Below are 10,859 nucleotides of genomic sequence, written 5' to 3'. Positions count from 1 at the left end.
GGTTATGAACAACATATGATGTCGCACAGCTGCAGTTGGTGCTCCCACGATTTTGAATTTCTGAAATTTTAACAATTAAATCTGGAGGGATTTCTGCCAAAACCTTCTGGGTTCCGAGATTTGTTCCTGAGTCTCTGGGATCATGACTGTTAAGCAGCTTGATCAGGACCCAGAGAGGCCGTTTGTGGGCGGTGACTCGGGGTCTTGTTGGGATGGGGAGAAAAGGGGCGGCTCCAACCCCATCCCATGAATCCCCGGGTGTCTCCTCACTGAGGGCCCAAACCTGACTTCCCAGTGGCCTCTAGAGGATGTCAGACACCGGGCCACCAGGGGGAACAGGCCAAGGCACAAAACCTATTCCCACCTGGGGTGACCCAGCACCAGTAACCTACTGCAGGGACTGGACACATTTCTGCCAAAAGCTGCTGGATTCCAAGATTTGTTTCTGAATCTCTGGGATCATGGCCATTAAGCGGCTTGATCAGGAGCCAGAGAGGCCATTCATTGAAGGCACCTCAGGGTCTTGTTGGGGTGGGGAGGATAGGGCTGGCTCCACCCCCATCCCTGAGGCCCAGTGTGTCTTGTCATTGAGGGCCCAAACCTGACTGTCCAATAGCCTCTGGAAGATGGCAGTCACCGAGATGCCTCAGGAGAGCAGGTGGAGGGGCAGCACCTTTTCCCCCCAGGGGTGGCCCGGCAACAGTAACCTACTACGCAGTACGGATGCATTTCTGCCAAAAGCTGCTGGGTTTCGAGATTTGTTTCTAAGTCTCTGGGATCATGGCCATTAAGCAGTTTGATTAGGAACCAGAGAGGCCATGCCTCCAATTATATAGCTGAGCCGGAGGTGGTTTGTGGGTGTGTCTCCCACATACCTAACTTTTGGCTGTTTACTTTCTTTTTTTTTTTTTAATGTAGGAGTACTGCTATTTATTCAGCCACTGATTAGCTGATTGAATTGTGCATGAACTCCACGTGGCCGTTTACTTTCTTGGTAAAGTTTGCCCCAAGTTTTTGGGGTCTGGCCAAAGGTACAACAGCAATTTGGGGTATCTGGAAGTCTGAAGGCGCCATGAGGCTGCTGATGCACTTGCCTCACAGGTACAGATTGACCTGACGGCAGCACCATACACCATGTTTTTGTTTTTAAGAATGTTACTAAAGAAATGCGATTCACAAAGTTGTTGAGCTGGAGTGATAGCACATCAGGTAGGTTGTTTGCCTTGTACCCAGCCAACTCGGGTTCGATTCCTCCATCCCTCTCAGAGAGCCCAGCAAGCTACCGAGAGTATCCCGCCTGCACAGCAAAGCCTGGCAAGCTCCCTATGGCGTATTCGATTTGCTAAAAACAGTAACAAGTTTCACAATGGAGGTGTTACTGGTGCCCACTCAAGCAAATGGATGAACAACGGGAGGACAGTGCTACAGATACACAATATTGTAGCACCAGTCCCACCAGCATTGTCAACTTCCCTCCATTAGTGTTCCCAGGTACCCTCCCATCCTCCCAGCATGTCACCTTGACAGGCACATTTTTTAAGTTTGATTGTTATACTTTGGATCTTATATTCTCAGTGTTGTTAACTCTGTGGTTTAAATATATGGCTATATTACTCTTCTACATACTACCAGATGTACCCAAGGCACTTGACCTCTCTCTCCTTCTTTACTTCCCATCTGCCTCTACTTACTTCCCCACTTGATTTCTTTCCTTTCTCTCTGTACTTTGGGATCACAGGTGATCTAAGTACCCTCCTTTTACCTCATTGCATTCCCTTGTCCAGTTATTCTATATACCATAAATAAGTAAGATCATCCTGTGTTTGTCCTTCTGGTTCACTTAACATGAGAACAGTCACCAGCGATTTTGGGGAAAAGCAGACCTCGTTTAGGATCGTTTATGTATTTATTTTTGGTCACATGCAGCGATGCTCAGGGATTACTCTTGGCTCTGCATTCAGGAATCACTCATAAAGATGTTCAGGGAATCATAGCCAGCGATTGAACCTGGTTGGCTGCCTGTGAGGCAAGTGTACTCACTGTACTATCTCTCCAATCCAAGAAGCTTCTTTTTATTATTGTTTCTTTTTTTAAACTGAGATTCCTCAATTAAATGCTATTAATAATGGAGACACAAAATAATCTGGTAATAACCAAGCAACTCGCTGGAGAGATGCCTCTGGACTTTGCAATAGGTCAATTTCACGAGGCTACTCCAGATGAGAGCAGGTGCTATCCCTTTACCTGCCCCCTAGAAATCCCAGCGTCCACCATCTGCCAGAACTCAATGAGAAGCCCAGGAACATGGGAGCAGTAATGGCAAATGTCAGTCCTCATGGGATGGGGGATGGGCCGGCCCTTCTCATCCCTCCACCCCAGTGGGACCTTAAGCTGATAACCACCAACTGCTTCCAGCTATTACTTAAGCTCCTTAATGGCAGTGATCCAGAGACACACAAAAGAATCTCAGAACTGAGCAGCTCACTGCAGAGACCTCTGCAGGTCCTAATTATCTGAAATTTTAGAATTCCAGGAGTGCACGGCTGCTCTTGCAGCCATGTGGCATCTTATGCTATTCATAATAAGCAATACAAAACAAATTGTCTAGTATTGCTTTTTCGACAGGTTTGAGTGGTGGTGGGAAAATTCCAAATAATAATGGTGGGAATGAATGTAATCAAAGTAGAGAAAGAGTATTATGGAAATTGTCTGCCACACAGGCAGGGGGAGGTTTGTGAGTGGGGGATACTGAGGATTTTGGTGGCGGAAAATGTGCACTGGTGAAGGAATGGGTGTTTGATCATTGTATGACCGAAACTCAAACATGAAAGCTTTGTAACTGTATCTCATGGTGATTCAGTTAAAAAGTGGTTTCTCATGCACATAATTCCAACACCACACTCATCACCATTTGTACCCCCTCTTTTTCACAAGAACTCTAAGAAGCTTCTAAATTTGATATAATCCCATTTGTTTACTGTTGCTTTCATGTGTTTGATCAATGGCACTGAATCACTGAAGATATCTTTAGAACCAATGATTCAGTGCTTTGAAGGGTTTTGCATATGTTTTCCTCAATGTAATTTATAGATGCAGGTTCTGATATCAAGGTCTTTAATCCATTTAGAATTAACTTGTGCATGGTGTGGGATTGGGTTTTTGTGAGTTTTTGGAGGACTTTTTATCTGAATATTTATTAATATTAATGTTAATATTAATATTAATGCACCACATAATAAATTAATACCCAAGAATTTCCAAGATGTGAGTTTTTGATATGTTTTTTATGGTGTGGAATTATTTTATGTTTTATATAATAGACTAGTTTTACCAACATCACTTGGTGAAAAGGCTTTTCTTGTTCCACTTCAAACTTTACTCCTTTGTTGAGGTTTAACTGTCCATAATAACTGAGGTTCTGTATCTGGACTCTCAATCCGTTTTGTTGGTTTTAGAGTCCGTCTTTGTTTTGCAATGATTACTGTGTTGATTACTATAGCTTTAGGGTAGAAGATAAAGATAGGTGAAGAGAATCACGCCCCCCCCCATCTTTTTTTCCCCCAGGATTGTTTTAGTGTCTTTGGAGGGGGAGAGGAGATGGAGATGTATTATTCCAAATAGATTTTGATGCATTTAGTTTATGTCTCTAAAAATGTAATAGGTATTTTTATAGGGACTGCATTTAATCTGTTATTTTGACAATATTAATCCTTCCAGTCCATGAACAAGGAATGTGTTTTCATGTTCTTATATCTTATTTCTTTTGGTAGGGATTCCCTTATAAGCATTTTTGGTTTGAAGCCTATGTTGTCTGATACAAGTATGGCCATCAGATCTTTCTTTTAAACTACTACTTTTATACTGTTTTCCATCCCTTTGCATTGAATTAGTGTTTTCATAATCATTCAGATGTATCTCTTGTAAGCAACAGAAGGTTGCTTTTAGTTTTCTTACCCATCAGTCACTCTGTCTTTTGGTTGGGAGTAAGGTCACTGAGGTTAAGTGAGATTATTGAAATGGAGTGCTTCATTGTTATCTTTTTTATATAGATTCTGTGTGTCTATGAAATTTTCTTTGTTTCATGGCATGTTTTATTTCTGCCACTGTACTTAGATATCTTTCTTTTATGTAGTGGCTGGTTTTCAATTGTCTCTTCTTGATTGTGCCTTCTAAATATATATATTTTGAGATTACCATGTATTTTATACATAAGACTTTGAGTCTGTATCCCCATTTGAGTTCAGTACAGGTGAGTTTTTTTTTTCTTTTTGGGTCACACCTGGCAATACACAGGGGTTGCTCCTGGCTCATGCACTCAGGAATTACTTCTGGCAGTGCTCAGGGAACCATATGGGATGCTGGGAATTGAACCCGGGTCAGCCACATGCAAGGCAAACACCCTACCCGCTGTACTATAGCTCTAGCGTCACAAGTGAGTCTTATGTACACTGTTTAAGACTTCTATGTTCCTTTCATCTTTCTCTTGTTTTATGTTGTCTTGCCACTTCCAGGTAGGGCTTCTTTGCCTCTTATAAGTAGACCAGATAATCAATAGTGGTCAGGAAAGTTGTGGCCTCCTGTATAGGATGCTGTAGAGTCTGGTAGAACTGGCCTGCAATCCCCCTGGCCAGTGTTCTGGCCCCAGACATGACCCAGAATCCTAATCCAATTAGAGTGGCCTTGCCACAACATGATCGCTGTACAGCTTAATCTATGAGCACCTGACACCTGCTCTGGGTGAATAACTATGGCAGATTGTTCTGACTTGGATTTCACTGTGACAAGTTTTAGACATATCAAGAAATCTGTTACCAATTCTGTATATCAGGAAGTAAAATATCTTTGTCACATGAAAACATTCCAAAAAGGTTTTATCTGGGACTGGTGAACCCTGTGACATTGTTGTCAGCAGTGATGAGATGGGTGCTCATGTAGAGAATATCTGAGAGAGGACCATCTCTATAGAAAATAAGAGGAAGAGACACAAAGAAGACCTGGATAAGACTGGAGAAGAGCATCCTATAGATATTTGTCTATTGTTTCTTCTCAGATCCATCCTGAGGACATTGTGCATTATTCCCTGTTTAGTAAGAATGCCTGGACTGGAGCTGTAGCACAGCAGGTAGGGTGTTTGCCTTGTACACGGCTGACCCGGATTTGATTCCTTCGTCTCTCTTGGAGAGCCTGGCAAGCTACTGAGAGTATCCCGTCCACATGGCAGAGCCTGGCAAGCTCCCTGGGATGTATTCGATATGCCAAAAACAGTAACAACAAGACTCACATTGGACATGTTACTGGTGCCTGCTCAAACAAAGAGATGAACAACGGGGCGACAGTGCCACAGTAAGAATGCCTGAACTGTCACCACACTGCTTCCTTTTGGACCAGATTGTATAGAAGGCACTACATGCTGGATGATTTTCTGCCTTTGCACAGGCAACCAGAATCAATGAAGAAACAGCAAACTCTCTGCATCTTTATAATCCAATGTATTTCCTATGTATGAGCCATTTGGTGCTCAAACCTCCAGGAATCCAGCCATTACAGAAAATACTCCTAGTACAGTAAGAAATTCCAAATACTTCTTTCTTTTCTTTTTTTCTGGTGCAGAAAGATTGTTGGGAATAGATAGGAATCAATTTAAGAACTGAACTTCAAGTTCAAAGAACAGTAGTATAGATTAATGAATATGTGTATGGGAGGGTTGCAGCTTCTCACTCTTCCACTGAATATGCAATTATTCATATCAATCCAGACTAAGACTGCTACCTATTGCAAGTCACCACCTTCAATTTCATGTTTATGCAATGGAAATTATATATATATATATATTCTTTTTGCTATCTATGTGAGCACAAATTTGCAACATTATCTGTTATACTGATTTCCCAAGGTTCATTTTTCTCTATGGACGTCAGAAGCTGCAAATTCAACAGGATATACAAATCATTTTGAATCCAGTACACAGTGTTTGGCTTTTTGGCGGAATCCTCAGTATCTATTCTCCCTGTGAGTATAGTTACACCTTCCTATCCCCAGAACAGCCCTGAGATAGGAAAAAAATTTAGTAGTCAGATTCCAGTTTGTAAGTGGCCTTTGGATTCTATATCTGGTTAGTAATTCAATTGCTCTTGAGGTTCCTGAAGCTTCTGTTAGGGGGAAGGAGAATGTTTGAATCAAAATGAAAAACAAAAGAATTTTTTTTTTAGTGAAGCGAAATAGTTTTTATTCAAAAAAAATTTAAAGACAGAGGAGAGAAAAAGGAATACATATTCAAAAGAAAAAATGGGCTTCTCTCCAATGGAAAAAGTCAAAACAAAAGACAATTTAAAAATACATTTTAAAGTAAAATTTTGCACTTGAAAGCGGGGAAATCTGGTCACAATTTCTGTGTTAAATCTCATTTGACTTTCCAAACAAGGAAGTTTCAGTATTCCCTATGATCAGAAGTACCTTAGAGGCCTCAAATTGTTGCCACTATTGCTTCTAATTTAGCAGTTCCTTAAATTCAAGAAGATTTTCTCTTTTGTTTTTTAAAAAAAATTATATATTTATTTATTTTGGCTTTTTGGGTCACATCCAGCGATGGATACTCAGGGGTTACTCCTGGCTCTGTACTCAGGAATTATTCCTGGTGGTGCTTGAGGGATCATATGGAACGCCAGGGTTCAAACCTGGGTTGACCGTATGCAAGGCAAGTGCCTTCCCAGCTGGACTATCGCTCAGACCTCTTTCTCTTCCCTTTTACCCTTTTTCAGAAATAAAGCAGATTGCAGACAAATCTTATAAGATTGACTTGTGTATCTTTTTAAAAAAGTTATCTTTGAATATTTAGTGTATAAATATATTTTACAAAAAAACCTATTAATAGTCATGTAATTCTTTAGCTTTTGTTTATCTGTAAAGCTTTATGCCACTCATTCAAATACAAACAAAAACCTTATTGAACAGAGTATTGTTGGGATGTTGGGATGTTTATTTCGTATGTAAAACCATTCCCTCTGGTCTGTAGAGGTTTTGTTTTGCTTTTTTGATCAGCTTCTATTGTGAGTCTTATGCGGGCTCCTTTACCTGTAAGTTTTTGCTTTGCTTCGGCTGCACTCAGAATTCTCTCTTTGACTTTTTCCATTTTCATTAAAACATTTCTTGGAGTTCTTCTATTTGGTTTATTTTGTTTTGAACTCTGAGCTTCTTGGATGTAGGTAGATGACACAATCCCTCAGAATGAAAAATTCTTTCTTCAGTCGATTATTATTTGGTCAGTTATTATTATTATTTTTATCAACAATCACGGTCACGGTCCTCCCGTTGTTCATTGATTTGCTCGAGTGGGCCCAGTAACGTCTCCATTGTGACACTTGTTACTGTGTTTGGCATATCGAATATGTCACGGGGAGCTAGCCAGGTTTTGCCGCACGGGCAAGATACTCTTGGTAGCTTGCCGGGCTCTCTGAGAAGGACGGAGGAATCGAACTCGGGTCGGCCATATTGGCTGCGTGCAAGGCAAACGTCCTACCACTGTGCTATCGCTCCAGCCCATTTTTATCAACAATAATAGCATTAATATAATTTCTATTAGTAATTGTAATTACTAATAGCAGTAGTATTTGGAAGGTAGTACTACTGTTGGGGCTCATCCATTTGGATTTCAGTGATCAAACCAGGGTCGGCTGTATGCAAGGCAAGCACCCTCCCTACCTTCTGTACTATCTCTGCAGTTCCATACTTTATTATTGTTATTATTATTATTATATCATCATCATCATCACCATCATTATTAGCCACTTTCCTCTCTCCCCTAGAACTAAAATTCAGTTGCTATTTCTCTTCAAATTATCCCATGGAGCTATAACACTGTCTTCATTTTTTTCCATTCTTTTTTTTAACTGGATGATTTTATGTCTCCTGTTAACCAGCACACTAATTTATTCCTTGGCATCTGTGCATCTTCTATTGAACTCTTCTAATGAATTTTTTTTTAGTTCACTTGCTATGCTATTCAATTCAATGAATTTTGATGTCTGTTTTCACATACCCTCTCTCATACATTCTCTGTGTTTGTTGGAGGTCTATTTTATTGTTCAGTTTCTTGAACATCTTTACCATTGTCCTTTTGAATTCTTTGGGACTAAGGGAGTCTTGGTGCTTAGGGATCTTCCTGGGCTTTTTGTCTCTATTCACTAATTATGGCAGGCTCCTCTACTCTTCACTGTGTTTTATACACAGTGAGGCTAGGGATGAGGGTTTGGTTCTAAGCAGACTTGGGGAGCAATCTAAGGTTCAAATGCATCAATTCTATATCAGATTCTGTGGGGCTGTGTTTGTGTTGTTTCTGTCTGGCTTCTGCTGAGTATTTTCAGTAGAAACCAGCACTATTTCCCTGAGTTCACAGTTCTTGGTCCCTCAGTCTAATCCTGTTGCCACAGTCCTTGCATTTGGACAGCTATGCACAACAGAACCAGCCCTCCCTACTCTGTGGATTAACTCTCCTCTTTGATTCTGAATGAATTCATGTATTCAAATGCACCATGATGCATGGGAAAGCTTTTGTCTTCATGTGGCTCAGGCAGCTGTCAACCTGCCACCTCAATCTGAAATGTTGGCCTGGGGCTACAGCTGTGCATCCTGCTGTAAATGCTGGCTTGGGACCCTGCCAGACCCAGATTTGTCCTCCTGCTCAGGCCTAAGCACGTGGAGATTAATAAAGCTTCAGGTAGGTTTTCAGCTCACTAATTCCTTCTCCTGGCTGTGATCAGTGAGTACATCACTCCTCTAATTTTGTGGGTGAGCTACTTAAACTCCTTAATGTTCAGAAGTTACTTAAGCAAAATCTCTTCCATAATTGTTTACTGGTTACTCCTATTATATTTTCTCCTTGGGGCTGTATTCAGTATTCTGTGTTTTCTTCTATTTTATTGCAGTGTGAACTCTGTGTAACCTCGTATGGAACCCTTCTTTGACATATTGGTCCCAACCCCTTTTTATCTTTGATTGAGTTTTATTTTTTTAATTTTTAAAATTTTTTTATTTTTTGCTTTTTGGGTCACACCCAATGATGCACAGGGGTTACTCTTGGCTCTGCAGTCAGGAATTACTCCTGGCAGTGCTCGGGGGACCATATGGAATGCTGGGAATTGAACCCGGGTTGGCCATGAGCAAGGCAAACACCTTACCTGCTGTGCCATCGTTCCAGTTCCTGGATTGAGTTTTAATAGTTAGTTCGTGGTAAGCAGTCCAATACTATAGTGGAGAGGACTTATTTTGCTTCTCCTTCTGAGATATTAGGGATGTGAAAACATTCAGGATCATGTCACCATATATGAACCCCATGTGTTTGTGGTTATGGTCTATGTGTTGGTTCTGCATATACAAATCCAGAGACCTAAGTTCACATACCCAAACTCTGCCTAGTGACTACAGTTAGTTCTTGGATAGAAATCTTGCTTTTCTCCTAGAAAGATAGTTTTGCCCCTCAGATACATTTCTTTACTTTGTGTGTGTGTGTCTTTCTCAGAGACAATTTATATGTTTTGATTAATATTTTAATTCTTTCTATGCAGTTCTTATCTCCAGGAATAGAATTCCCATATGCCAGGGTATCTGCCACATTGTTACTTATACCTCTTTATATTAGTTTCTATTACTTTCTAACAAAATCCACATATCTATCAGCTTAAAACATACAAGAGATTATTAGGGTAATTTTACAAGCTCACAAGCAAAGTGAACCCAGTTCTTTGACTGAACAAGGCAGAATCCTGTTTGACTTTAACCTTAGGATCATGTACAGACTTTGGGTTCAGTTGTCTAGATTGAGTTCAAGTTTCAGCACTTACTAATTGCCTTGTTGTGAACAAGAGGATAAGATATCCTCATTTAAATGATCACAACAAAGTAATAATAGTGTTCGTTATAATATTAACAATGCTTCTCTCTAGTAGAAAAAGTCACAAAACCAGAAGGTGGTAGAGTCTTCATTTTTCACCATGCTAACTCTGTAACATACTTTCCACACACTTGGACTTGAAATTTCTGAAATTAAACATAATTTCCCTTTAGCTGCCTCCAGCACTTGTAGAACCCAGTGCAGAACTATAAATAGAAGCCTACATAAGCATATGTTTAGATATTTACAAGTTATAAATCAAGACGAGAGTTGTTAAACAAAATTAGTTTTGTCCTCCTACTTTGGCAAATACACCTTGTGGAAAATAGGAGGGGAAAGATTTTAAAAAATTGTTGTCCGACATTTCCTCAATTTGGGGCAATTATGGAAGGGTCGCCCTGACTGTAGAGCTCTGACCCCAAAGGATGAGCTGAGGTCTGAGTGTAATCATGGAGTGCCAACTTCCCTCATTGCCAACCCTTCCTTCCCACTTCTTACATAAGCATCTCCTGAGAGCGTGCCCCTAGGATCCTGGCAAGCTAACTGATTCTTGGGAAACCAGATCCGAGACAGCCCCCTACCTCACCTTGTCATGTAGAGATAGGATCTTTAATCTATTTATTTCTCCCTTCAAGGGCCCTTCTCCTCTGAACTATTCACTCCTGGGTCCCCTCCCTGGGGTATGCTGGCACACATTCCTGGATTCCAAGCCTGGAACCCTGGTTCAGAAGGGAATCAATGCAGTGATCTATTTAATTCTAGTTGTGCAGCTCATCCGGAATCCTCTGGCAGTGTGCTACGTGAGTGTTCCCCTCAGGAGAGCTAGCACTGTGTGTTGATCACACCTAGCACTTAAGAAACATTTCATTAGGTACAAAGAAAGCCCCTGTTTGTTGGTCAGGGAACTATATATATGTATGTGTATATATGTAGTAAACTCTAGTTATATATCTATAATTATTATAATAGGTAT

The 10,859-nt window shown here is 40.7% G+C and overlaps 1 pseudogene; it reads left to right on the top strand.

The window, feature by feature from the left end:
* The first annotated feature begins 4,747 nt into the window (after nt 1-4,747).
* Nucleotides 4,748-5,760, top strand: LOC130043678 (transmembrane protein 183-like; annotated as a pseudogene).
* The last annotated feature ends 5,099 nt before the right edge of the window (nt 5,761-10,859 follow it).

This window comes from Sorex fumeus, unplaced genomic scaffold (assembly GCF_029834395.1).
Source record: "Sorex fumeus unplaced genomic scaffold, SorFum_2.1 ptg000122l, whole genome shotgun sequence".
NCBI classification, from domain to species: Eukaryota; Metazoa; Chordata; class Mammalia; order Eulipotyphla; family Soricidae; genus Sorex; species Sorex fumeus.
This window is presented reverse-complemented; position numbering and strand designations above follow the sequence as displayed.